General features: G+C 37.9%; 1 long non-coding RNA gene across 2 annotated transcripts in view; it reads left to right on the top strand.

Annotated features, from left to right (window-relative positions):
• LOC147584290 (uncharacterized) overlaps positions 1-14,347 on the top strand; it is a 118,180-nt gene extending 103,833 nt beyond the window's left edge. For both annotated transcript variants that reach the window (XR_015248159.1, XR_015248158.1), the window contains one exon: positions 13,675-14,347. This is a non-coding gene — a long non-coding RNA (uncharacterized LOC147584290). The remainder of the gene's footprint in view (positions 1-13,674) is intronic.
• The last annotated feature ends 12,800 nt before the right edge of the window (positions 14,348-27,147 follow it).

Raw genomic sequence — 27,147 nt, 5'->3', positions numbered from 1 at the left:
TTTGTGTTATTCTTTTATGTAACAGTAGTTAAGCTTCACTTAAAAATGTAACAGCTTTTTAAGCTTTACTTAAAAATGTAGAAGAGCTATCAGCGTGGCAACAATAAAGCCCACCCTAGAGAATCTCAGATGGGGTGCGTGCCTTCCAGTTTCCAGTTTGCCACAGTCCCTGCACTCCCAATATCCTGTCTGACCCTGAGATATGAGCATCCGTTGCAGTTCATCATTGCACTTGCCCTGTTGTTATTCTTAAAGAATGCTACAAATGTTATTCTTAAACATTTTTTTTTTCTGTACTCGTTTCTCTAACCAAAGTGGAAGATGAAAGATGGAACTCAGAGGGCTCCTTATTTCTCAAGTTCAATCTGCTTTCTTCATTTCTGATCTTGTTGACATTTGCTATTGTGACCCCTGGAGATTAAAGAAATAATTGATTGGGAGCACCTAGTATAACCTGGACCAGATGCTTAGCAAATGTTAGTTTCCTTCCATCCAGCCTTTCTTGTAGGTGTTTTGAAACATTTGGACCCAGAATAAAGTGGTTATAACAGTCCCAGTGATTGTAAGTAGAGTGGTATAGCAAGATGTCGAATTCAAGCAGGAAAGACTAAGATTACATTTCTAGTAAAGCAGAGCATATAAAGAAGGAAGACAGTATGATAACCATGTAGGTGACCCCAATTTTCCCTTTCTATCTCTTCTAAAATCAATGGAATTTCTCCCCAGAGCCAGGAAAGGGAGAAAGCCATCCCCTACTGCAGTGTTCGGTTTCAGTTGGCTATATATCCCTGGCCTCTGGGTGAGGTTAACTGTGCAAAGGAAAGTCACACTTTCAGAACAGTTAGATATTTTGTCTCACTAAACCACATTCAAGACACTAATTCCATTTCTTTACTGGCTGTAGATAGGTGAATTAGCAAGAAGCCATTCCTGCATTGTCTTCTAGTCTTCAAATGAAGCCTAATTAAAGAAATATATAGTTTTTATTGAGCTGCAAGAAAAAGGGACATGGGGCACAATTAAGTTCGCATCAATAATTAAAGCCATAAAATTATTAATGTAGCAAATATTACACATTAATAAGAAATATATTTTGTCACCAACCGCTTCATAAAATCTTTCATAATCTATAATCCAAAAGGAGAAATGGAGAAGGAATATACAAGAAATATTATGTTGTAGCCATAAGTTTATTGCTGCTGAAAGTAAGATGTTTGCCATATTCCAACATTACCATTTCAAACATAAAATTGTTCTAGATCAGTAAAAAAAAAAAAAGGTGAGAAGAAAGGATGTAATTATGATAATAATGGCTTGTATGTAACATGAAGTTTTTTTAGGGAGATAAAAATATTTATCAATCTGCCCAGTATTTTCCTCTGCTAGAAGACTACATGTTCAATAGAGAGAGAGGAGGTGCCTTCTCCACCTTCACTCCATATCTCTTTGGCTGAGCTGAATTCATTCTGCTCTTGCCCTCTTTGGAGAGAGATTTGATTTCAAAGTGAACACTCTGATTCATGGATCACCTACTGAGAACATTTCTTAATCATTAGAAGTCCTGTGGAGAGTGTTGAGGAATGGGTATTCATCCCCTCTCCCACCCACCTGCCCATCCTGTACTTCTTTATCATAGTCCTATCACCTGCTTCTGCCATCAGCAGTCTACTTGCACATATCCTGTAGCCTTATACAGCATGGCCTTATACAATGGGCGTCTGGAGGGCTTAGTTGGTTAAGCATCCGACTTCACCACTCGTGGGTTCGAGCTCCACATCGGGCTCTGTGCTGACTGCTTGGAGTCTGGAGCCTGCTTCGGATTCTGTGTCTCCTCTCTCTCTCCCCCTCCCCTGCTCATGTGCACTTTCTCTTTCTCTGTGTCTCAAAAATGAATAAACGTTAAAAATTAAAAAAAAAATAGGTACCAGTAACAAATATTTAAGGTAACAAATACTTAAGGAATAAATGAATGAGGTAGTAAGAGAGTTGTTTTGTCCCAATTAAGGTTAAGATTGCATTTATTTGTTGCATGATTTAGAAGCATCTCAACCAGATTCCGTTAGTGCATCCAGTATTTAAAAGTTAGTAAATACCTGCCATGAGCAAGTTTTTGGGGTAAAATAAGGTGAAGGAGGTTAAGTTTTCTGTCTTTTAATCCAAGAGGGAAAAGGTAATATGTAAGTAGACTGTAGAAACTGTCAGAGAGAGGCACTAACAAAATGAAATAGGGGGTTCACAAGTGGAAAATGAATAGTTAACTTAAGAGTTAAGAAAGCTTCATGGAGAGGATGACGTTTAGAATGTGTGGTAATGAAGGGAAGAGGTTTTAAAGAGGTAAGATTATGGGTATCTTCGTGGTTAGATGTGCAAAGAAGGAGCATGAGCAAACAGAGGGAAACTTTACACATGCTCAGGGATAGCATGTTTTCCAAGCAGGCTGAAACAATTTCCAAGAAAGACCTGGAAAATGAGGCTTCAAGGGGTGGGTTAGAGCTCTGTTGAGGTGGCCTTTGAGTGGTAGCCCTGGAAGGTTAATGATCAAACTCTGTGCATCATCACTCCCTATGGCATGTTCTGTGTTTTCACACTTGGCACTATGCCAGTTTAGTTTTGTGTCCTTTTTTAAGGGAATTGCACTCCCAACAGCATCTAGCTCTCCTAGATTGGGTCCTCTGGCTCCAATTTCTTTTGTATCTTTCATGGTTCTTTGCTTATAGGAAATAATAACTACCAATTCATTATGGATTATTATTTTCTAATTTGATCACTGAATAGTTTGGCTGATCTCAATTCCAAAGTATCAGTAAGTTCTATATATCGTCTTAATTTTCCCGAGAGCATTGTGGAATAAGTATGCTTATTTTACAATGGATCAAAACCAGGTGCAGAGATTAAGATAATTGTTCATTTTCTTCCAGTGAGACAGGAATCCACATATGCTTATTTCAAATCCTGGGCACTTCCCTTTGTACCACATTGTTGTAGTATCTAGAATATGGAAGATTTAACACTTTATAAGACCAGCCAGAAGGAAGGAAAAAAGATACATTTCTGGGGTCATAAAAGAGAAACTGAAGAGAAGCCCTCTTCCCACACAAATCCAAATTTCACTTGGATCCAAGTGTTCATTGTGACCCAGTTAATCTTTCTCATAGATTTTAATTTTGCCTGTATATTTTATATCTCGTCTCTTCATTTTTTTTTCATTTTTTATATCTCATCTCTCAAGTCTTTTTTTTTTTCCAAATAATGTTGGGCCATCATAATATTAGCTATTATTTGCCAAGCACCTACTACTATATACAGTGAGCTATACTCACTGTATAGCTGCTTTACACATATTGTGTTTATTCTTCTTGGAATTCTGCAAGCCCATTTTATAGAGGTCTCACTGAACTAACTTTCCAATCTGGTCCTGCTTTCAGATTTTGAGATCTTCCCTCCTGTGTCCAAAGCTACTGGTTTCTAGCCAGGAACATTGCTTACTGAGTCCATTCTTCTGCTTCTTTCTGAACACATGATTCAGGTCAAGCGCTAATCCCATAGCCCTATGCAACTTCTCCAAGAGGAGTTTCATTTGTTGCCCATCTTCCAAGTCCCCATTGTGTGCCTGATTCTAGTCTAATTGCAGAGAAGCTATTGAGGGACACCAGTACAAACCATACTTTTTATTTTGTAGAGATATCTTTCATCTTATGGGGACATGCATACTTCATTTAAATCAAATACAGAAACAATTACACGGAAATCAATGGAATATATATATATATATATATATATATATATATATATATATATATGTATTATGAGTTCTAGAAGGTTAGAGGGAGAAAGAAGAAGAGGATAGAGTTGAGCCTTGAAAACTGGGTAAAATTTGGGTGAATAGAAAAAAAGAAATGAGCATTTGGTGGACATGTGAGCACCATGAGAAAAGGTGCTGGCCTGTGAATGTGTTTGTTTATTAAAACACTCTGACTCATCTTTGAATTCTTTCTTGGTTCTTCCTAATGACCTATCAAAAAACTATTTTTGAGCCACTCCACATGGTTATGGCGTGGAAAATTTTTGTGTGTAGCTCAGAGTAAGACTTGGTATAGCTTGGGGCGCCTGGGTGGCGCAGTCGGTTAAGCGTCCGACTTCAGCCAGGTCACGATCTCGCGGTCCGTGAGTTCGAGCCCCGCGTCGGGCTCTGGGCTGATGGCTCGGAGCCTGGAGCCTGTTTCCGATTCTGTGTCTCCCTCTCTCTCTGCCCCTCCCCCGTTCATGCTCTGTCTCTCTCTGTCCCAAAAATAAATAAAACGTTGAAAAAAAAAAAAAAAAGACTTGGTATAGCTTAAATGCAGTTTAATGTCAGAAATCAAGCAAAGGGCTGATAGGCCTAAAGGTACAAGCAATAGTTATGGGCAATCATGTAAAGACTTTCCGCCAGACAGTCATTCTAACCTAAAGTGCTAACCTCCATCTGGTTTGGACTACTAACTTAATGTGTGGGTGGAGGTGTGAAATTTGAAATCTTTTGAAGAGACTAGGGCAGTATTTAACCTCAAAAGAGTGTGATTTCTGTTGTAAAACTTGAAAAAAAAAAAAGATGTGGTTACACCACAAACATATACATCACCTCCAATCCGAATCTTGCTTGATCATATGACCGCGATTTTTTCTTTCTGCCCCTGATACAGATATCTTATGCTAAACCACCAGGGATAAATCTGCTCTGAACATGTTGAATTGCTTCAGAGATTTTCACTAATATCAGGTGGTTTTCTATAAAGCAGTGAAACATCCAGTGACTCTGGATTCACCAATTCACCCCCAACCCCTTCTCTCAGCTGCTTGTGGATGGCACCTAGAAGTCCTTCATACTGACTCATCTTGTATTATTGACTTCAGCATCTAAAGCAATGCCAGCAGGGTTAGGTTTCCAAGTTATTGTGTATCCAGGGTTGAGAACCATTGATTTAGAATCTTCATATTTAAAAAGGTGAATGTAGTGGGTTTGAGTCATGATATAAATATCATAATGGAAAAGCTCATCAAGTTGAACCAATATCAACCTTTTTAGGGAGGATGAGAACTGTTCCCAGTGGGATTCCTATTCTATGCTAAAAGGAGAAGGCTTTCAGGAACTGGCCTAAAGACTACAAAAAGTTAGAAATTGAGTCTTCTGTGTCCAAATCCTGTGTCCTTTCTGCCAGGTTATTCACTTTGATTTGGTATGATTTGCTCAAATATCAGAGCCTTGGAAGAGGTTTTCTTTGACTGTCCAATCCAAAATTGTCTTTCTCTAGCAAATTACCATGTTTTAAATTATTTGTACATAACAATACACTACCTGAAATCATAGCAAGTGGTTCCATGAGAGCAGGTACCTTCCCTGTCTTGTTCACTGTATATTCCCAAGCATCTACAACAGTGATTTGTATACTGAGTGAAAATATACTTGTTGTTGAATGAATGAATGAATCAGTGGGAATTTTGCATTCCTACAAGTCTGTCAATTCCGTCATGTGGCTTATGTCTAGTTGGAGGTGGAGCAGGGACACTTTTAATAGGATAGGGGGTTTCTCAGAGCAGCAGCTGTATTTGAGGCAGAAAATCAATTTCTACCCTGGATGACATTTTCAAAAGAAGTGTATCTGGTAGCATGGAACCTTCTGTCTGACAGGGCTTATGTCAAAATACTAGGATGTCTAGGTGAGTGGCCCACATTCTGTAGAAAGGATGTGCCATTCAAAGATGCCCCGAACTGTACCTGCAATTTAGTCCTTGCTGTAAAGATTTTTTGCCCATACAAATAAGAGGGTGACTATGGCTTTGTGAGTATACTTCTGCTTAGCAAGAAAATTTGTGTGCAAATGTATATATTTGTGGACATTTTATAAGCTTGGTGAGGAAGAAATAGGGGATAGCGGATTTCCCAAGTTAGTTAGTATTTACAATATTTTTGGTAATAGGGTGGAGGATGCCTGTCTGGTATGTTCTCAAATATTTGAAACACAGCCATTGTTTAAGACTAAAATTCACAGTATGATGGAAACAATATCAGAAAAAATGTAGATAATTAATCACAACTTACGCAAAACATGTTAAGTAAATGAACCCAACCACTTGTCATGTACACACCATTGTACTAAGGAATGCTTTTCCTCATGATATTCATTACTGAGGAAAATTGTTACCAAAGTGGTTTAGCTTCTCCATTCCCATGTTTGGAATTAAACATTTTTAATGGTTATCTACTTCCCACTGTCTGCCTAGGACAAGCCTTGTCTTGTCAGTAAAGTACTAAGCTTAAGACTAGAATTAAGATAGGGTTGTGAATTCAGAAAGATAAAGACAAGCTGGAGGCTGGTCTGAGGAGTCAGAGGTGGTGAGGGGTAGGAGGTGGGGGAGGGAGTGGGGAAGGAGAAGGCAGGGAATTTGGTTTTATGTGTAGGCAGAGCAAGGTGATGGCTTTCTTTGTGCCATTCAGCATCCTAGGGAGTATTTGTATTTCTTTCATTCCACTTTTCCTTCTCTCCCTCCTAATCCAAACACACACACACACACACACACACACACACACACACAGATACACCTTCTTTAATAAGGAGACAAGTCTTTTATTTTATAACTAGAGAAGAGAATACTGCAGGTAGAAGACAATTACTGATTGATATTCTCATACTTTTGGAAATAACTGATAAAGGATTCTTTTCCTGAGCTGGAAAAAGAAGGGAGTTAATAAATTTGGGGCTTCTGCTATGTACCCAGTTCTGTCTTAGGAGAATTAAATATACTTTCAAAATTTCATTTAATATAAAATTTAGATGATCTTAGGTAGGCGATAGGAAACCCTCCTAAATGGGAGGCCAGCTTTTTTGCAGACAAAATGTGTCCACTTCAGAATTTTCCTTGGGGCTGGATTTTTTCAAAATGGGGAACACAGGATAAAAAAGTGCCTAGGTTTCCATCTCTGAATCCCAAGTGAGTGTATAGTTTAAAAACATTTTAAAAAGTAAAACTAAAACTGTTAAAAATAAGTTAAAGTAATAAGAGTATGTCATCAATAAGTTAATGACTATTGCAATTATAAATTAATAGTCGTGGCTTCTTTTGACCTGCCCCAGATGTCATGTCAATTGATTAAATGTTCTGAGACAATGAAATGGAAAAAGACAACTTTATTATAATGCTTCAGGCAGGGAATATTTTTATTTTGCTATTAGGAGCACATCCACATGTCAATGACCAATTCCATTTGGAGAAAAGACACTTTGAGGGATATGTACAATTAGGAACAATTTCCAAGGTGAATCTTGGGTCTGAACTAACCACCTCTGTTATTTTTAGTTTATATTAGGAACCATAAAAGCATTCTTAGGCTTTATTTTGACTCAGGGCAAAAGAGTTGTTGGTTCCACATCTCATAGGTGTCATGGGCTGGCATGGCCCTTCTGGGCTGGCATCCTCAGTAGACAGTGCTAGAAGCATGTTCTGCCTTGGGTCTCCACTCTTCCACAGATGGGGAATAAATTGGAAAAGGTGTGAGGAAACTAGCATATTTCCAGCTGCATTCTCCTGCTAGCCATTCTGAATGTGCTGGGGATGCTGTCTTCTTGTGGGTGATTTGGCAGCCAGGGACCTGCCTTCTGGGACAGCTGTTTGAGCCTCATCTTCTCTGTGGTGATGGGGTGAATCTGAGAGGAAAAACAATCATTTTCCTCGAAAAATATCTTCCTTGAAAAAAATAATGGTACCTACTTCATAAACTCTAGATAGGAGATAAGAAACCGTGGATGAAGGAGAGGTATATTTGATATGGGGGAATAGTTGATGGTAAACCTGCTTGTAATTTGATCAGCTGGACAAAAACTGGTGGTTTGGCAGGCAGCACTAAATCCCAAATCACTAGAAAAAAATGGTCTGTTGAGTGGACCTGTAGGCATATAATCTGATATCTCATAGCCCGTTACATCAGGAATTGGTTACTTATGGGGACTAAACAACTCTGCAATGGCCCATGGCTCTGTCCCCCCAAGGAATAGGCAGCACTTTCGTTTTGTCCCCAGAGACCATGATTAATGTAATATGTAGCACATCTGTTTCAGGCCAAACTGTCATCTTTCCCTGACCTTCTCCTCTGAATTTCTGTTCTAGTCATTTCTTATTTTTATTATTTTCTTGATCACTTTTTTATTATTATAACATGTCCCTTTTAAAATGTGGAAGATCCAAATAGAGCATAATGTTTAAGAATATTTATAATGCTGGTCATGAGCAAGAAGTAGAGAATCATGACTTTTGAATGTTCTACTTTTTAAAATATAGACTTGTTCACTGCTAATTTTAGTCACCAAATTTATTACTGGATCATACAACTAGAATGATTTATTTTCACTTTTGTTAACAGGCTTGGAAACCAAGAACATCACTCATTCACAAATACATTATGTCCCAGACACTGTTTTGACTCCAGAGTTGGAATATGGTGGTCCTTACTGTTCTAGAGCTCATGGTCAATGGGGGATATGAACGCTAATCAGTCAGTTGCAATGCAGTTGTATTTGTTTTTGTGACAAGAGGAAGAATAGGATGGTAAGAAGGTATATAGAAGGGATGCCCGTGGTCAGGGGAGACTTTCTGAAGGAAGTGCTACCTAATTTGAGGACTTCAAGAGCTCCTCTAGAGATCACTGGATAAAGAATATGAAGCTGATATGATGGTATGTACAGTCACCCAGTTCTGTCCCCACAATGTGTTGCCATATTTTGTTATAACTTTAAAATAGGAACAGAGGGGTGCCTGGGTAGCTCAGTTGGTTAAGTATCTGACGATTTTGGCTCAGGTCATGATCTCTCCACTCATGGATTGAGCCTGGGGCTGAAATCACAGAGCCTGCTCAGGATCCAATCTCTCTCTCCTTTCCCCGCTTGTGCTCTCTCTCTCTCTCTCTCTTCTCTGTCGCTCCCAAAATAAGTAAATAAACATTAAAAAATAAAATAAACTGAAATAGGAACAGCAATAAGACACCAAGTGATAAGAGACAGTATGATCTCCTGGGTCTCACCTACCTTAAATTCTGCCCTTTAAAAAATTATGTTTGGATATTTGCTATTTCATCTTATTTATAATTTTGAGAAGTATTTATCATCCATAACTCATTATAGAAGTCCTTTTAAAATGTGGATAAATCAGTTTCTTTTCAACAAATACTTAGGATGGTTAATAAACAATTTGCTATTTCTTTTATTTTTATTTGTGCTAGTATGAAGAATCCTTAGGAGATCTTTGAAAAATTATTTTCATCTAGAGATAACAATGTAGAAGAGTAAATTGTTTGGCAAGCTATTTGAAGCATATGGGCAGAGATACAAGTATTTACTGCATTTGTAAGTTTCATTATGACTCTATAAAATGCAGCATCATTTGTCAGTAAATCAAAGCTTATAAAAGTGGCAATTGTAAATGCAGTTGGTTGCAATATCAAGAGAATGGGGATTAGGAGTGTAACTGAAATTCCTTTTATGATAAATTATCTAGCTCCTGGCTACCGTGTATGAGCTCTATTAACTGCCTATAAATTGTTCATCATAAAATCTAGTTCATTCTTGTTAATTAGGCCAAAGCTTTTATGAAGATTTTTTTCTCCTCTCTCTGAAAGCCTAGGCTGACAGGAGAGTAGCTACACCAGAATACTGAGAAAGAAAGGGCCCTTCTGCTAAGCATGATGCTATGTTCCTTAAAAACTGATAATTAAAAAAGAAATTCCTGAATCAAAATTACTCTGGCTTTTTAAGAGAGAAAATGGAATCATTCTATTGTAGTCACAGAAGTTTAAAGACAGCCAAAATAATTGCATCTTCTAACTTCAAATTCTCTCAATCAATAACACGCAAGAAAGGAAGAGTGTATGTATTAAAAGGACTAGATATACCCATTAGCAATGATTAATACAGAGCCAAGTTCCAGAAAGACAAATAGACATATCAATTTTTTTCTGGCACATCATTCCACATCATTTTATTATGCATTTTTTCCATGAAATTGAACTTTTATTCAAAACTATCTTTGAAGAAATCTATTTGTTGCTCACCTTCAATTTTTTTTTCTGTTGTGTTTTGCTTTTCGTGGCGCTCACATAAGTGATCAACTGGCAGTGAGTGTTATGTTTATATTATCTCATATTTTGCATTGCTAACTGGCTCCCTTGATACCATTTAAGGTGCATCCCTAATCAGCTCTCACGTTTCACACTTGCAATCTCTGGATTTTGTGAAGAGTAGACACGCTGTGCCCCAGTTCTGGACGCCAAAGTGGTTGTGACTTCAGGAAGTCCCAATAGTCAGAGCCACAGGCTGAGTCAAGCTATGTGATTGCTCCCCTGAGATGTAGTTAGCAAGCCTCTCTGACAGAGGCCAGAGGCAAGGAACAGTCAAAGACTAGAAAAGTGGAGTCTGTTTGCACACACTCCTGTGCTTAACACCCATTACGGTGCAATTAAGAATGGTCAGAAGCACTATTATATTTGGAAACCCCAAATAACAGCACAAGTTAGGGGAAAGGGGGAAAATCAGTTCAAACCAAGGAAAAGTAGTATTTATATATTTAAAAAAGGAGGATTTTTGCTTAAGTTACTGGTTTCCCTTGTAAATGCTAACATTAGCTAACAGTTAAAGAAATTGTAGAACAATTAGGTGAAGTGTGTTTAATTTCCAAGATCTTATGGGCACATTGAGTTTGTCTCACTCCTTTGCAGTTCACAGGACCCTAACTTTGTATTGTATCCTGGTGCAGCTTCAGGGTAATGTTGGCGGCTCTATAAGACTGTGCTGCAGATAAGAGCTCATTTAAGTTCATTCTAAATTAGATGTTTAGGAAGACAATGCAGTTCTTTGCACTGAGTAATAGTACGGGCTCTGCAGGGGGCTTTCTTGGATGGACTGTTGTTTGAATGAGTAACTTGAATATTAGGCTAATGTAATGCTCCAGGGGCCTTCCCGGTGAATGCCTTGGAGGGAATAAATTGCAACAGGCTCATTTTTTTTTTTTTAATAATTGTAGAGATTGCTTAAGCTCACCTAACTCAGTTTTAATTGAAATATTTTTATTCCTTTTGAAAGACTAAAAAAAAAAAAGCCTTTAAACATAGTATTCATTTTTACAAACTGTTTTAAAAACTCTTAACTAAAAACAAAAAACCATTCCGTTTTTATTATTATCACCATCATTGTTATTTTTATTATAATCAAAATATTGAATTATGATGCATGGATAGTGGTCTCCGTTTTCATTGGATAATTGGGGTTGTTTCTAAGCCTCTCTTTAAGCTGTGAGTGGGCACACAGAAGTTAATAAATACCCGGTTTGGGAAGAGAAAGCTTATGGACTGAGTGTTTGTGTCCCTTCTCCGCCCCCAAATTTATAATTTGTATGTTGAAGCCCTAGCCCTGATATGATGATATTTGGAGGTTGGGCCTTAAGGATATAATTTGGTCCATATGAGGTCATGAAGGTGGAACTCCCATGATGGGATTAATCTCCTTATAAGAAGAGGAGGAGACACCAGAACTTCCTTTCTTGGCCACATGCTGATATAGCCAGATAGCAGCCTTCTGAAAGCCAGGAAGATGGCCCTCACCAAGAACCAAATCTGGGAGCACATTGTTGTTGGACATCCCATCCTCCAGAAATGTGATGAATAAATGTCTGTTGTTTAAGCCACCCAGTCTATTTTTGTTATTGTTGTTATAGTAGCCTGAGCTGAAATACACTTAAGACAAAATCTCTCAACCACAAGGAGCATAATGTAGCAATGATGGAAACATGTAAAGGGAAAGAGCCTGGGCAAACAGGGGAAGAAGAATTGGGGAGAAGGCACCAGTGTTTTGTTTTGTTTTTTAAACTATTTTAGTCCCCAGATAACCCTCACTACTTAGGCGCTTTTAGGCTTGCTCTTCCCTCCTTCCTTCCTTCCATCCATCCTTCCTTCCTTCCTTCCTTCCTTCCTTCCTTCCTTCCTTCCTTCCTTCCTTCCTCTTTCTTTCTCTTTTTCTTTCTTTCTTTCTTTCTTTCTTTCTTTCTTTCTTTCTTTCTTTCTTTCTCTCTCTCTCTCTCTCTCTCTCTCTTTCTTTCTTTCTTTCTTTCTTTCTTACTTTCTTTCCTTTTTACTAGAACTAGCCAGGTGGCCTCACCTAAATGCAAGGAGACTGAGAAATGGACTCCCTGGCTCCATAACCACTCTGTAGCAGCAACTCTGCACTATAGACAGAGCACACATTTTGGTGGACAGCTGATGGTCTGTAGCACAACATTTTGTGTGTTACTTTAAGCTGAGAAAATGATTTTTACAGCTATATACTCTTTGCATTCTAAGGGCACTTTAAGTTATGAGCCAAATATTTTTAATGCCTAAACATTCAGTCAGTTCAGTTGACCAGCCAGGTAATTGAGTGGAGGCAATCTACTTGGTTGTTTGACTGAATTTACAATTACTGGGCTGAATGGAATGTTTACTTTGGTATAAAAAGTTTGTGCAGTAGTCTTATATAGATATAATCACATTGCTGCCAGTGTAAAATTTGTCTTTGTCACTATATTTATTTTTCTAGACACTGTCACCTTCTCTAATTTACTTTCCCGAATTCCTTGTAGAATGCTCCATTGTCCTAGGTTATTCAGAATGCTTCTTTCAGAGCTTAGCTGAGAATATACTGACCAGGTTTGTCTCAGCATTTTTTCAACACAAGCTAGTTTACATATTTTATTTTTGCTGTGAATACCAGATGAGGTCAATCCTACAGATCTCTTGTTTAAAAAAATAAAAATCTCTTTTAAAACCGTGTTGATGGTCAGACTATTAAATATATTGAAAAGATGTCCTTAAAAACAAATTATATTTAAAAAGGTCTTTGTTACAGATTTTTAAAGGAAATTTTTAATTTTATCTCTATTTCTTAGGCTTTCAGTCTGTATTTTTCTAGCTTAGATTTTAGGGTGTTATCTCAGGCTTACATTAATGCCTAGCAATATGCTTTTATAAAGCCAGACTCAATTTGGCAAACATCTCTACAGTTAGAGAAATTTGGAGTTGAACATTTAACATTGATTATGTACTTATATTTAAAATGCAGGAATTCAATAAAATGATCCATTGACAAATATAATGAGTGCCTTTTCTGTAAAGGTTGCACAAAAAATGAGTGATTATCTCCAAGGAATTTACACTCTGGACCGAGTCATAACATCTGGCACAGCAAAATTTCATAGAGAGGACAGGACATATGTAAAAAATGTTAACTAACAATCAGAGATAGCCCATAATAAGAGCCTAATGGGTAGAGTGGGAAATCAGCTGTGTAGGAGGTCAGGGGAGAGAGGGATCATCAAGGTCTGAAGCAACTAGGAAGGAAACGTAGATGGCATGAGTCTGTAGGACGGATCTAAACGGAAGATGTTTAGATAAGTTGAAAGGTAAGGAGGTGGGCATCTCAAAAAGGGATACATGCAAATGAAACTGCAGAAGCTAGAATCCATATAATGTTTTATTAAGTGATAGTGAGTAGACTTTTCTACAGGAAACTTCAGCTTAGTGAATGAAAATAGTTTAAACGTTGGACAGATAGGTTGCTATCAAATTGTGGAGAGCTCTAAATGTCAATTTGATAAGTATGGCCTTTATTTTATATTCACCAGGGAACCACTGGAGATTTTGAGATGGTCTATTTATTGAGAGCAACTTAGATCCTAAATTTGTCACCAGCTCTGGATTTCTCTCCCAAGCCAGGATTGTGTGAAGTCATTACAATTTAAAGCATACTGTCGGTCGGTCATTCCCTGGACTCCAACTTCTGTTTCACCCCCAACATACAGAGTAGAGAAGAAATGAACTACTACATGGAGATTGCTTTCTCCTACTTATCAAGACAGAGTGGTGTACATTCACTTCTTTTGGGGGCATGTGTTCCAAGAAGAAGCAGATTTCCATTACAGACTTGAAACTGAGGTGTGTGAGGAGCACACAGATATCTTCCTTTGAACTTTGAAGGAGATAATTTGCTGTTAACATAAAAATAAAACTATTCACAAATCATTAGCTCTGAAGAAAAATGACATCAACATTGTGAGGTACTCCGCCTGTTGGACAAATACAAAAAGAATCAATTGTGGCATACCTCTTGACTAAAGAGCATCAGTGAATAACTGCCTGCAGAGCTTGTTATATTTCTGAGTTGTATGTATGGTTTACAGTTGCGGCCATGTGGTAATTGCACCAAGTTGACCATATTAATAGTGAGTTTATCTACACCATCTGCTGTTATATTGACATCTACGTTTTTCAACATAGCACCCTATTTTTGTTCTGTTATTTCTTCTTTTCCTTCTTCATTTCCAACCATCCCTACTGATATCTGCACCATTTCATGTTATCAAAAAAAGGAGGCTTTCAGTGGAGAAGTGATGGATGGCAGGGATAAGTGACCAAAGAACTTAGTAGAAAAAAGTTGTAATTCATGGCCCCATACAACTGTAAAAAGGTGAGTCTTCGGGTAAGAAAGTATATGGAGTAAGCGTGAAAGAGACAGGAGGGTTTAAAGTTTTTTTTTTTTTTTTTTCAACGTTTATTTATTTTTGGGACAGAGAGAGACAGAGCATGAACGGGCGAGGGGCAGAGAGAGAGGGAGACACAGAATCGGAAACAGGCTCCAGACTCTGAGCCATCAGCCCAGAGCCGGACGCGGGGCTCGAACTCACGGACCGCGAGATCGTGACCTGGCTGAAGTCGGACGCTTAACCGACTGCGCCACCCAGGCGCCCCATAGACAGGAGGGTTTAAAAGAATCAAAGGAAATGGCTGACAGGATAGAGGAGAATGAGGACCATACATGTGGAGGATAACGGCAGAACAGTTCAGAGATTAAGACGGCATTAATGTGATCATCAGAAAGATACTTCAAAGTTTTGGCAACACACTCCAACAGCAGTAACTCCAAGGAGCCTTCTGAAATCAGGAGCCAACAGGTGAGGTTTCCTTTAACTTTATTCTTGAATTGCAGTCAAGATTAACTTCTATAAGCCCCATTTTCTGATGTTTTAGTTTGTTTCCAAAGCGCTGTTCCTTCCAGTTCATTTTTTCACTTATCCTCACAAGGTAGCTGTGATAGCTTCTGAGCAAATCTCCTGGCACCCAACTCTTAGCTAATTCCATTAGAAAACACTGACTTTGTGTGTGAAAGGTGAAAAAAATTCTATTAAATCATTGCTAGGTTTTTAGAACTATAGCTAAAGTTCAGGAAAGGCTTGGGGTTCCAAAGAGTAGAAAGATAGAGAAAAGAGCAAACGTATATATTCAGTATAAGCCAACAGAATTAACCTGGGCATTATTTGAGCTTTTGTTCCCTGAAGCCATGGATCAATGGTGCAGAAATAGACACTCACCTCTGACAAAGAAAAAGCATGGATACTGGCATGGGAGGGCATGGTTCCTTTTCTTTCAGCCCCAGATCAAATTTAAACCTGTGATTTTGGAGCTTACTCATCAGAGGAGAAATATCATGAGCTATTTGCTCTCTCTGCTGTAACACAGCTCTGGCAAGCCTGGAAGTTGTGTTGAGATCGTCAAATCTATAGTCAAGGACCATCTTTGTGAATCATGAAACCATATGCCACTGGTTGTCTGAATTGGAGGAAAAAAACACCCCAAAACAAAAAAACCCAACTCTACACCAACGAAACTAGTGATGTGCTTAGACAGTGCCAAGGGCCATTTGACCATCTTACACCTTCTCAATCTATGCATTTAAAAAATTTGTTGCTACTGCCTGAACCATGTAAAATACCAGAACTCCTGTAGTGCTAACAAGGAATAAAGATCTTGCACCAGATGGTGCCTCTTGTCTCCATCTATCTCTAGCCCAAACAATCTGCCAGAGTTTTGAAGAAAAATACGATGTGATCATGTTGCAAAGTATATGAAGAAACAGTATGAAAAGTAATCTGGCTCAAGCATTGGAATCCAGAAAGAAGGAGATTATTATGACTGTGAGCCTATGGATGAGAGGGTATTGTTATCCCTGAATTTTAGTCCTTAAGACAAATGGTATACCTGGGCACAGCTGGAAGGTGAGTATCTCACCGAGATGTCTCTTAGCATCTCTGCAACATATTGACATCAGTGAATATAGTCAAAATTTCAGAAATTCATCTGGATATTTTTCTTATATAACATAAAATGAACAGTTTGATGACTTTTATAAAATTGGGTTTAAGGGATAGTACACAGAAGAACTTCATTTAACTTTTTTTTCCCTATATTTAGCCTTTCAAGTTCTGAATTTGGTCATCTTAGTGACAAGAACTTTGGTACAGTTTTTATGTCCCTTTTGCAAGATACTGTTACAATTTTCTTTCATAAGCTTGGATGGGATTTTTTTGGTCATTTTTCTGCTTCTCTATAAGCCCTTTGTGGCCACCATGTTTTCAAGTATCCTGCACTTCCATACTTTGATCAAGGTATTGGTACCCCTTTGCCATAAAATCCTTGACAATTTTATCTAACACTTACAGGATCCTAACGTGCTTTATGGTCAGGGGATATTTAGCGGGAGAGAAAGAATCTTTCAGGTATTTTCTAGATGCAACCCATCTGAACAGACGGTTTAGTTTTAGGTTTACTTTTTGTGCTTGGCCTGGAGTATGTAAATGGTGAGCCTAGAAAATAAGGATGATATGATAGAATTTAGTTCATTGGTGCCGTCAGCATGTGGTCTGCACACTGATTCTGATCAGCAAATGTGTGAAAGGTCTGTGATGAGGCAAATACAGAAATTGAGAGTCAGCATTTAGAAACTTCTACAGCAATTTGACATAGCTGTGGCATCCAAGCATGTGATCACTTTTCCAGAAGTTCATTTTATTTTAGTTTACCTAAGTATCAGTCCCTGATGGATTGGAGGAAATAAAAACCATGTTCAGTAACCATGTTCAGACAGTTTAAGAGGCCTCACTCTAGAGTCCATAACTGCATCATGTTATGTAAGATGGATTGAAATAAAGACAATGGATCCACGCCCAAAGAGGACGTTATAGCAATAATCTAGCTATGCGTTTACCATCCGTCAGGAGCTTTAATGATAACTGTGAAAGGAAAAGGACACAACAATCACTCTGGGAAGGAGTGGGATGTAGTTCTGAATTGAATGGGCTGTGCAATCAGGAGACATGTGCATCCCCAAGCCTGGTAAGCAGCATGGATGGCATTGCTACCAGTTCACATAAGAGAGCCTCAGTGGATAAAGAACCCTGCAAACACTAGGAATTCCGGCTTTTTAGTTTTCAGTTGGTGCTGGCAAAACATCTATTTAGAAATTTGCAGTGAGCCATGAAAGACCGTGGATCTCAACTGAAGAGTTCAATATTAGAAATTTACAACAGATGGGAAATTCTCCCTGATAGTTTGACAAAGAGAAAAGAAAAAGAAGTTCCCTCTTCACATTTTCTACTATTTGAGATGATATGGTTTGCAGTTTTTCTTTTCCCTTTCAAGGTAGATGTAGTACGTGGAAGCAAATGAAGGACACATACATGCTCAGAACACTTCTCTCTTTGCAGGGTGTGTTAGCACATTGCGAGCACTTGAAAAACGCCGGAGCTGGGTTAGCCCATTGAAAAAGTCACAAAGCCTACTTAATGATGATGTATCTAAATGATATTTTAAGTAAAGCTTTTGTTTGTTTGTTTGGTATTCCACATTTGAATTTCATCAAAGAAAGAAAATCAGAAATGAGTAGTGATTAACTCTTTCCAGGTTGTCTCCATAAAACCTTTTTTCCCTCCCTTTAACCTCTTAATAGAGTTGTGATAATGTTTTCAGTGCTAACAATAGTATCACTATGATTTCTGATTCCTCATTGTACTCTTATTAGTGATTTTGTTAATTTCATTTTAAACATTTTGTCAGTCTATACGATTTTTATGGGCTGCGAAAATGATCCATAGGAACAATTGTTTTTATTGTTGCTTCTGTGGAAATTCTATTACAGAATTATGGCTGAGGGAGAGGGTGACACCTCATCTAATTCAACACACACACACACACACACACACACACACACACACACACACAAACACACACCACGTTCCTACCAGATGATCTCTGACTCCTTGGTGCAGGGAGTAAAGGAAATATTGGGACTCAGGTAAACATTCATCTCTCTGGGTCTAGGAGACACTGGCATTCACCAAAAATACAGTGTGGATTGTTTGTTTTTAAGGTATATCTCATAGAAGTATTAGCTTCACAGTTGGAAAGAGGTCCTTTTTAAAAAAAAAATTTCTATTATCAAATACCTAACCCATTCCCATTTTAGCCCTGCTGCCAAGGGAGGACAATTCCACTTGTTACTGGTCTCTGAGGGAATGAGGAGCAGAATGATCTTTCTCCCTGGGCTTTGGGAAGTATGTTGCTTGCTGGGTGTGAACCTGGCCTTGAACAAATGGCAGAGTCCAAGACCATGTATGCCAAGTAATCTCCCTTAGCTCATTAACATGTACAAAACACATAGGCAAAATGGTAATTCCTGTTTTATTTTTTCCCTTTTCTTTCTCGACCATCTTTCTAAAACTTCACATTGCCTCTCCTATTCATGTCTTTGTGTTCTTCCCTCTCTACGGGCATCATTTGATGGGCAAAGAGTGCCTGCTTACACACTGCACGTCATTTGGGCTGTCGTCGAGTGTGCAGGGTATTTCAATGTGATTGCATCTGTATTCATCTACTGACAGAAGTGGCAATGTTGCAGACAGGGATATTTGCTATCGAAACAAACAAAGCGTGTGGTGTTATAGATTTGTATGCAAAACCTTCACAACAAAACTAAGTAGCTATTTACTTTAAATATGCCAATTAACTGTTACTAATGTACAGTGCAATTCTAGGTTAAGGATGATTGATAGTAACACGCAGTGAAATGTTCTTAAACTACAGTCAGGAAATGTAAATGTACAAAATGGAAAGAACCAGCAGCTGACAGCACTAGTTACATGTTTCAAAACAACACTTTCAAATTGTTCCTTCATCCTTTCTCTATTCTGCATTTCTACAGCCTGGTAGCCAGCACTATACTAAGAAAGTTTCAGAAAAGAGAAAATGTTTTAGTACGAAGTAAACATCATGGGCTTAATCTCATTTGTTTCACTCAGGCAGAACTCTTAGGAACCACAGTGGGAGTTTTGCTTGACTGAAGAGAATAGTATTGTCTCTTCTAAATGTCTGACATTGAATCTGTTGCTATTACAAAACTAATTAAAAGGAGAGATGACTTCTCCTTTAGTTGCTACACCCTGTCTCCACCGACACTCTTCTTCATTTGCCCTAGACTAACACTATCCAAAAAAAATACAAAGAAAGCCACAAGTGCTAGCCACATATATATTTTTAAATTTTCTTGGAACTAAACTTAAGAAATAAAAAGAAACAGATGACATTAATTTTAATAACATTTTTATTGAGCCCAGTATTTCCAAACTATTAGCATTTTAACACGTAGTCAATATAAAATATGAATAAGGTATTTTGAATTCTTTTCTCCATACCAGGTCTTTGAAATTTGGTGTGTATTTTGTGCATATAGCTTATGTCGATTTCAGAAGAACCACATCTTAAGGTTTTGGTAGCTTTCCGTGGCCAGACTCTACTATATGGGATAGAACAGTTCTGTATTTTGCCATTTAAGACCAGTCTAGTGTGAGTTATTAAAATGATTACTTTGGATGGTCAGGAAAAGCTGGATGTGCATCCTCTATCGACACAATGATACAATTGCCGTTCAATTCTGTCAGTCACTGTTAAAGCCTGTCATTTTGTTGGGGAAAGATGAGTTAAATTCATAAACTCAGTCAGCTGATTGATGATTTTACAAAGCTACCTGGCTTTTAAATGCTAACATATGTGTTCCAGGGATACATTATAAATATTCTCATACTAAAATCTCAAAAGAAAAATAGGGAATTACTTAAAAAGTAAAAGTATAATGTCAAGGGCCTTTTGACATGCTTTAAATGCCAGTCGAACATTTTCATGACGCATTTTATCACAACAATAAAAATTGGGTGTGTATTGTTAGAAAAACTATCAGTAAGTGAGGATACTGTCTAGTAAACCCTCTAAGAAGGAAAACTGGATCTACTTAACTCCAGTTAATTATTTATTAACACTAACTATAAACTAGAGAACATAGCGCAAACATGATTAAGCAGAAATTGAGCCTCAAACACGGGAGGAGATAATAAAAGAGGAGCTTTTTGGGGGAGAGCATTAGATTTTTCCAGAGTCAGACAAATTATATTAATTTACTGTTTTCTGTATGCAACACACTGGTAAAAGATGTGGAGGCAAATGACAACAACAATAACAACACAGTTATGTCATGCTTGTTCAAGGTTAGGGAAGACATTTATGTGAGGACAAACCTCCAAAACAAACCATAATAAATTAAGTGCTGTAATTAAGGTAATTATCAGAAGTACTGAGATACTCTTTAAGTATGTTGTCTTTGAAGAGTCATGGAGTATTGTGGAAAGGCACCCATTTCTGCCCTTCTGCTTTGCTCTGCACTCCCCACCTCCGCAGGCTGCGTTTCAGTTTCCCAGATTTCTGTGTCAGCTGACTCTCCAGTGGGTGAAGCCAGTGGGAAGCCCAGTGGGAGAGTAAAGGACTGGAGGAAGGGACAAGTCAGGTTATTTCCCCTATTTCTCTGTGCCTCGGGGGATATCTCTGGAAATGTCTCAGGTAATGTCTTCTCTATAGCTGTAACTCCTGCTCTCCATTCCTGTCACAGTTGCGTCTTTCTCCAGGTGACCGTCACCTCTGGCCCTGGTATCACAGACTCCTCCCTTTTATTGTCTAGCCTAGAAGTCCTAGTGACTTCCTGCTATTTCTGATCTGCGGTTGCCTCACCACCCCCTGTTCAGTGAACCTTTCGGTGTCTGTGTAACCAATTCCCTGTACTAAATCCACTCCCTTCCACTGTTTTAAATACTAAGACTCACCCTCCCCAGTTGAATTGTGACTGATATAGAATGAAAGATAGATTCTGGAAACAAAAATGAGCCAAGTGCCAAATGAATTATTAAGCAGATTGCATATGTGCACCCAAAAGCAGGCAGTGATCACTAGCAGCCAACATGAGTTCCTCAGCAGCAATCATGACCAATTCACTTCGCTTATTTAATTGGTGGTTACAGACGTACTGGCATTAGTACGTGAGCGGTGCCTTTGAAGTGATCTCTCATGATGTCCTTGTGGTTAAGAGACACATGTGCTGGATGATACAGATTTAGTCAGGTTTATAGGCTGTACTGGAAAATACCTAGAGGGAACCATGGCTGCTATTCAATATTTGAAGAGGGATTAGATTAAATCTTTGAAACACTGGAGGCTAGAGCCAGGATCAATGTTTGAAGTTCAGGGAATCTGATTTTGGCTCAGTAAATGGAAGTGCATTCTAAGAATTAGACTTCTTCAGAAATGGAATAGGTGCTCTATGAGGAAGATGATTTCTGTCCCTGTTTGTATCCAGACACATTTTACCAGATTTTTTTTAAAGAGATCCTTGCATTTCACTTGAAATATATTAGTCTGAAAGTCTCTTCCAACTGAAAGCTGGAGAACGTATGAATATGGTTATCCATGCTTGATACTAGCATGACACCAGATGTAACTTTGTCGTTGGATTAGATTTCAGAAGGAGCCCCAAAACTTTCACTGCCTCCAGGTGATCATGGTCAATGTTAATGATCATTGTCCTGCTGAAAACCAATTAATCAAATTTCCTGGTTTATAGAAGCACAAAGGTACGGTTTTTTAGTTCAGGGATAAAAGGCTTTTGTCTCACTTTGAGAAAATCAACATATGAAGGAAGGGGCATAAAGCATGAGCAAACACTACGTAAACATTAATGGATGCATTTAGAATATAAAGATATGCATACAAGAAATTTTGAAGGTTTTCATGAGAAGTGACATCAGTCTTGTGTGGGTTAGTTGTCAGGACAAAACTTGACTTCATAAGAAAGTTTTTGCAGAAGATGAAAATTTTAGCAGGTATTTTTATCACCTGCTATGACAGAAAACATTTGAACTTCAGCTATAATCAATCAGTCAATCATTCAACAAGTTTTCATCAAGCACCTGCTATATGTCTAGCATCAGAGATAGCCAAGGGCAAAAATTTTAAGCAGGAGGAATTGTTTTCTTGTCTCTTTTACTCTGCCCTTGCACACTGCCTGATGTCAAGAATTTGAAAGATTTTCAATGACCTGTAGGTGTCTGAGAAAATGTTTTACAATAAGACACAAGATAGGGGCGCCTGGGTGGCGCAGTCGGTTAAGCGTCCGACTTCAGCCAGGTCACGATCTCGTGGTCCGTGAGTTCGAGCCCCGCGTCGGGCTCTGGGCTGATGGCTCAGAGCCTGGAGCCTGTTTCCGATTCTGTGTCTCCCTCTCTCTCTGCCCCTCCCCCGTTCATGCTCTGTCTCTCTCTGTCCCAAAAATAAATAAACGTTGAAAAAAAAATTAAAAAAAAAAGACACAAGATATATCCTAAGTAACATTACTTGTAGAATAGAGGTATGAATGAGTGAATACTTGAGTTCACCTCCATTAAGAGGATTTTATTCACTTGTTTCTGATGAACATGTTTTGAGTACCTTCTATAAACAAAGCCCCGAATGAATTACATATTGTTCCCACTTTCATAAATTTCCAGGATCGTGATGATAAATCCATGCATACAGAGCTAATTGTAATACAATATAAGTGCTGTGCTACAGGTATTAACACAATGCTATGGTAACACAGAGGAGGATATGATTAATTTATTAATTTTGCTGCAGTGGGGGTTGGGTGAGAGGCCGGAGCTGACATGGGAGAAGCTTCAACATAGAAGAGGCAACATATAAACTGAGACTAAAAGAAAAAAAATACCTCTTTCTGCAGGAAAAGAATCCTGTAAGCAGTAAAAAGAGTTTAGGTGGAGGCTTAAAAGCGTTTGCTTTTTAACAGCTATAGGTTTTCACTGGCGTTAACCAGGGGTCAAAGCACCTTTGTGGGAATTTAGGGAGGTATTATCTCAATTAGACTCTTCATGGAAAGCTTTATTCTTCAGTGTAGGGTCAGCATGGTCAATTCCTCTGCTATATACTAATATATCAACAGTGCCTAATAATTACTCGTAGTGGTCTGATAGATTCAGTGAGTAATGCACATGGAGTTTTTAGGTTTTGAACAAAAATATTCAATTTAAGCCTTATGCATTAATTCTTCCTTTCAAAATCAACATCTGCTAGCCCCCTTTTTCAGCAAAGTGTTTACATAGTAGAAGTAAATTCATCTATGGCATGACACACAATAATATTAATGTACCACTAACAAGATTTTTTTCTTTAAAAACAAGTCTTTATGACTTCAGCTCTGGTCTGCTAGCACTCTGATCTTTTAGCACCTGCCATCACTTGTGGCAGCTCACAGAGCAAGGGCACCTCCCACATATCTAGATTTCCTGTTTTTCTTTTGGGCAGGAGCATTGAAAAGAACAACTTTCAGGCAAAAGAAACAAGGTCAAAAGACTGGATTTGCTAGTGGATTTGCTACCCAAAATCTACTTGGAGGATCAAACTGCAGGAGCTATAGCCTGAAGAATTTCTGTAATAAACCGGAAACAATCACTAAAAGGAAACACGTAGAAAAACATTTTTTTCAGCTAGGAAGGTGTTTTAGTCAGAATTTTTCTAGGATTATGAAATTTGCAATTAATTTACAGCAAGTTTTAATTTAGTTCTTAATTTTACTGGCCAAAATCTTGTTCTACTTTGGATCTACTGTTTTTTTCATTCCAGAGTGAATGCCATTTTTAAGGGGTGGTTTAAAAACCAATAATTTAATCCACATTCTGCTAAAACTTTTAGTATAAGTGCTTTACTCAGAAGTATTTTTTTCTCTCTTAAAAAATCTGATTTTAATTGCCAAACTCATTTTTACAAATCAATTCAATGAAAAAAATTCTATGGTTTCCATTGTTTTTTTTTTCTTTCTTAAACCCAAGGGAAAAAGTGGGTGAACAACAACAAAAAAAAGCACTCCATGTAGAGTCTTCTTTAATGTCTCATTTTGGTGATGTATGAAATCAAAACCAAATTGTTTGAACCAGCCATAAGGCTTAGTTTGAATTATCCAGGGTGCTTGTGTTTTGCAGTCATTTCTTGTGATGATTTTATTTTGTTCCTTTGGTATGAACCACCATATTAACATATGCTAAATAAGGGACAATTTTTAAATATACATGTTTTGGTTACTAAATCTGCCTCTACTTTTGTCTGTGTCAAAAATTATGCCGGAGTTTCCAGTAAGAATGTTAAAGACAAGATAAGTAGAAAAAAACAACTAAAAGGGACCTAAATGAGATGAACAGGAGTTTATTTGGTAAAGACTATCTTTTATGATTCTGCTCTTCAGGGGAGAATGTAATATTTTCTCATTTGAATATTTTATGATGAAAAAGTGTTTAGACAACTTAATCAAACCCAACAAAGAACCCGAGTCATTTATGTGCATATTAAGTGTGTATATTATAATGCAGTCAAATGGACTGGGTTCTAGAGCTAAGTGAAATCATCTTATAGATGGTCACTACCAGTAAATGACCAGAAGAGACTGAATGATTCAAGATCTCTCACTGCAAAGTGTTTTTAAGAAGAGATTTCTTTCCAACATTCTGAGTATTACTTAACGCCTTTTTAGTTGTAATAACAGAGATCCACATCAACCTAGCTTAATTAAAACAGGAAGATTTAGGGGCGCCTGGGTGGCGCAGTCGGTTAAGCGTCTGACTTCAGCCAGGTCACGATCTCGCGGTCCGTGAGTTCGAGCCCCGCGTCGGGCTCTGGGCTGATGGCTCGGAGCCTGGATCCTGTTTCCAATTCTGTGTCTCCCTCTCTCTCTGCCCCTCCCCCGTTCATGCTCTGTCTCTCTCTGTCCCAAAAATAATAAAATAAAAAAAAAAAAAAAAAAAACAAAAAAACAGGAAGATTTATTGTAAGGAGACTTCACGTAACGCAAGGGCAGGAAATGCAATAACTGGGGCTCATGATAGGCTGTAACTAGGAGTCCAGATAGTAGTTCTCAGTCTTTCTCTCTCTTCTCAAGGCCTAGTTCTCTGGTTCTGGATGCTTCAGTCTTCTCTGTGCCTCGACTGCCCCAAAGCTCCCAAATTTACATGTCCTCTATTTAGCAAAGCAGACCTCAGAACAGATTTGCAGGAAAGAAAATCAATCAGATTGACTTTGGTTTAGGATAGGTGTTGACCCCTAGCTATATAGAAGATGGGGTCTCACATACAAATATAGTTGCCATGCTTTCATCTTCAAGGGAAGCAGGGGAATGTTGACTTCAGAGAAGAGGTGATATAATAAGAGGCCAAGCTTCCAAAGGTAACCCATTAAAAATATAATCAATTCAATTTACTTAAAGGTAAGCACAGATATAGCCTATAGTTTTTCTGTAACTATAATGTGCTCACTGAAACTTGACTATGTAAGACAGTTTAAATGGCAACAATATATTTTGGGAAATTTAGTGCAGAGAACTAACATATATTGGGGAAAGACCAAAGATTTTAGGGAATGACAGATTTGGGTTCCATTTTTGCCCCATATTTCATAAAGGAGCTGAAGGTAATTATTCCACCTCCACGATCTCAGTTTGCATATCTATGAATTGGGGACAATGATACCTACATCACAGGGGTCCTGGTAATTAACAATTGTATATTGCAATGGCAAGAGCAGTGTATAATTTAAGGCAAAAGTCAATAAATGGAGCTGTCATTACTCTCTTTATGTTTAGTGATTTTCAGTCATAATCTCAGCACTTTAAAGTCGAATGAAGTACCTATATGTTGTTGGGTCAAAAGAGGCTACTTTGAAGCAGCCCCTGAAAAATTTGAAAACAGAGAAATGAATATTTTTTTCTTAAGATTAAACTATAAAAGCAACTCAAAATGAAACAGAGACATGTATGTAAAGTCAGTTTAAAGTAGTCTTTCCCAAATTGTTTGTATTACTCTTTCTGCAAAATGGCCCTGTCTGCATGATACCGAAAATGTTAATGTTTTTTCCTTAAATTACTTTATATCGATTGACCATTTAAAATTATTTAACCTCATCTTTGTAATACTATTATTGAAATTAGGATTTGACATACTTGTTATGTATATAGTTTTTCAAATAGTCAATATCATAAATATATAACTATTCGTAGAAAAAAGTGTTCTTTTTACCATGTAAAACGAACTTGTTGGAAATCCTGACTTCACAAAACAAAATGACTCCAGAGCCTATAAAACAGACCAAAATCTGAATGAAGACCTTATCATATTTAAAGAAAGAAATATTTCACTTGACAACAGGGAGTTGGTCAGCCTGAGGACAGAGCAGAAGTGAGACACCTCAGTTAATGTCAGCTGGTGGCCTCAGCACTCAGTGGGTGCAGGATGTGTTTCCAGGCCCAAGTGATCAGCAGATACTTTGACTGATATCAGGCTGTCAGAGAAAGCCCCTTAACTTCCATGTGATTCCATTTATTCATTTGTAAAATAGGATTATAATAATCAAAGTATTGACATGAAAAACATTAAAATAACATCCTCAATTAAAGAGTTGTTTCTTTTTTTCATCAAAAAAAAAAAAATCTCCTGACTCATACTCTGATCTATGTTTGGTAGTCAACATGACATACTAGGCTTCTTGAGCTATTTTTCTTCTGGAAAATTAAATAAATTAGCAAGGAGGCCTTACATGTCCACCTTATGAGCTTTGTTAGACAGCAAACAACAGTCTTAGTAACTTTAATCGACTCTGATAGTTGATTAACCTTCAAGTCCTAGGGAGGACCCTGCTCAATTGTAAATTCACCCAAGATAAATTCTATATTGATGTGGACTCCTGGGGGCTAATTGTTTTTCTCTAAGTATAAGGCTGCAAATGCTTCCAACTCTTATGCTGTATAGTGCATTAAACAACTATTTACTGAAATTCAGCTAGAAATAAGACGTTACCAATAGGGAAAATACAATAAAGAGATACCTGGATCTAACACTTTATCATCTAAGAGATTC

The sequence above is a fragment of the Puma concolor genome, chromosome A1 (assembly GCF_028749965.1).
Source record: "Puma concolor isolate L17-30 chromosome A1, mPumCon1.1.hap2, whole genome shotgun sequence".
In the NCBI taxonomy this organism is placed as follows: Eukaryota; Metazoa; Chordata; class Mammalia; order Carnivora; family Felidae; genus Puma; species Puma concolor.
The sequence above is the reverse complement of the archived record's forward strand: the minus strand, read 5'-3'. Positions and strand labels throughout refer to the sequence as shown.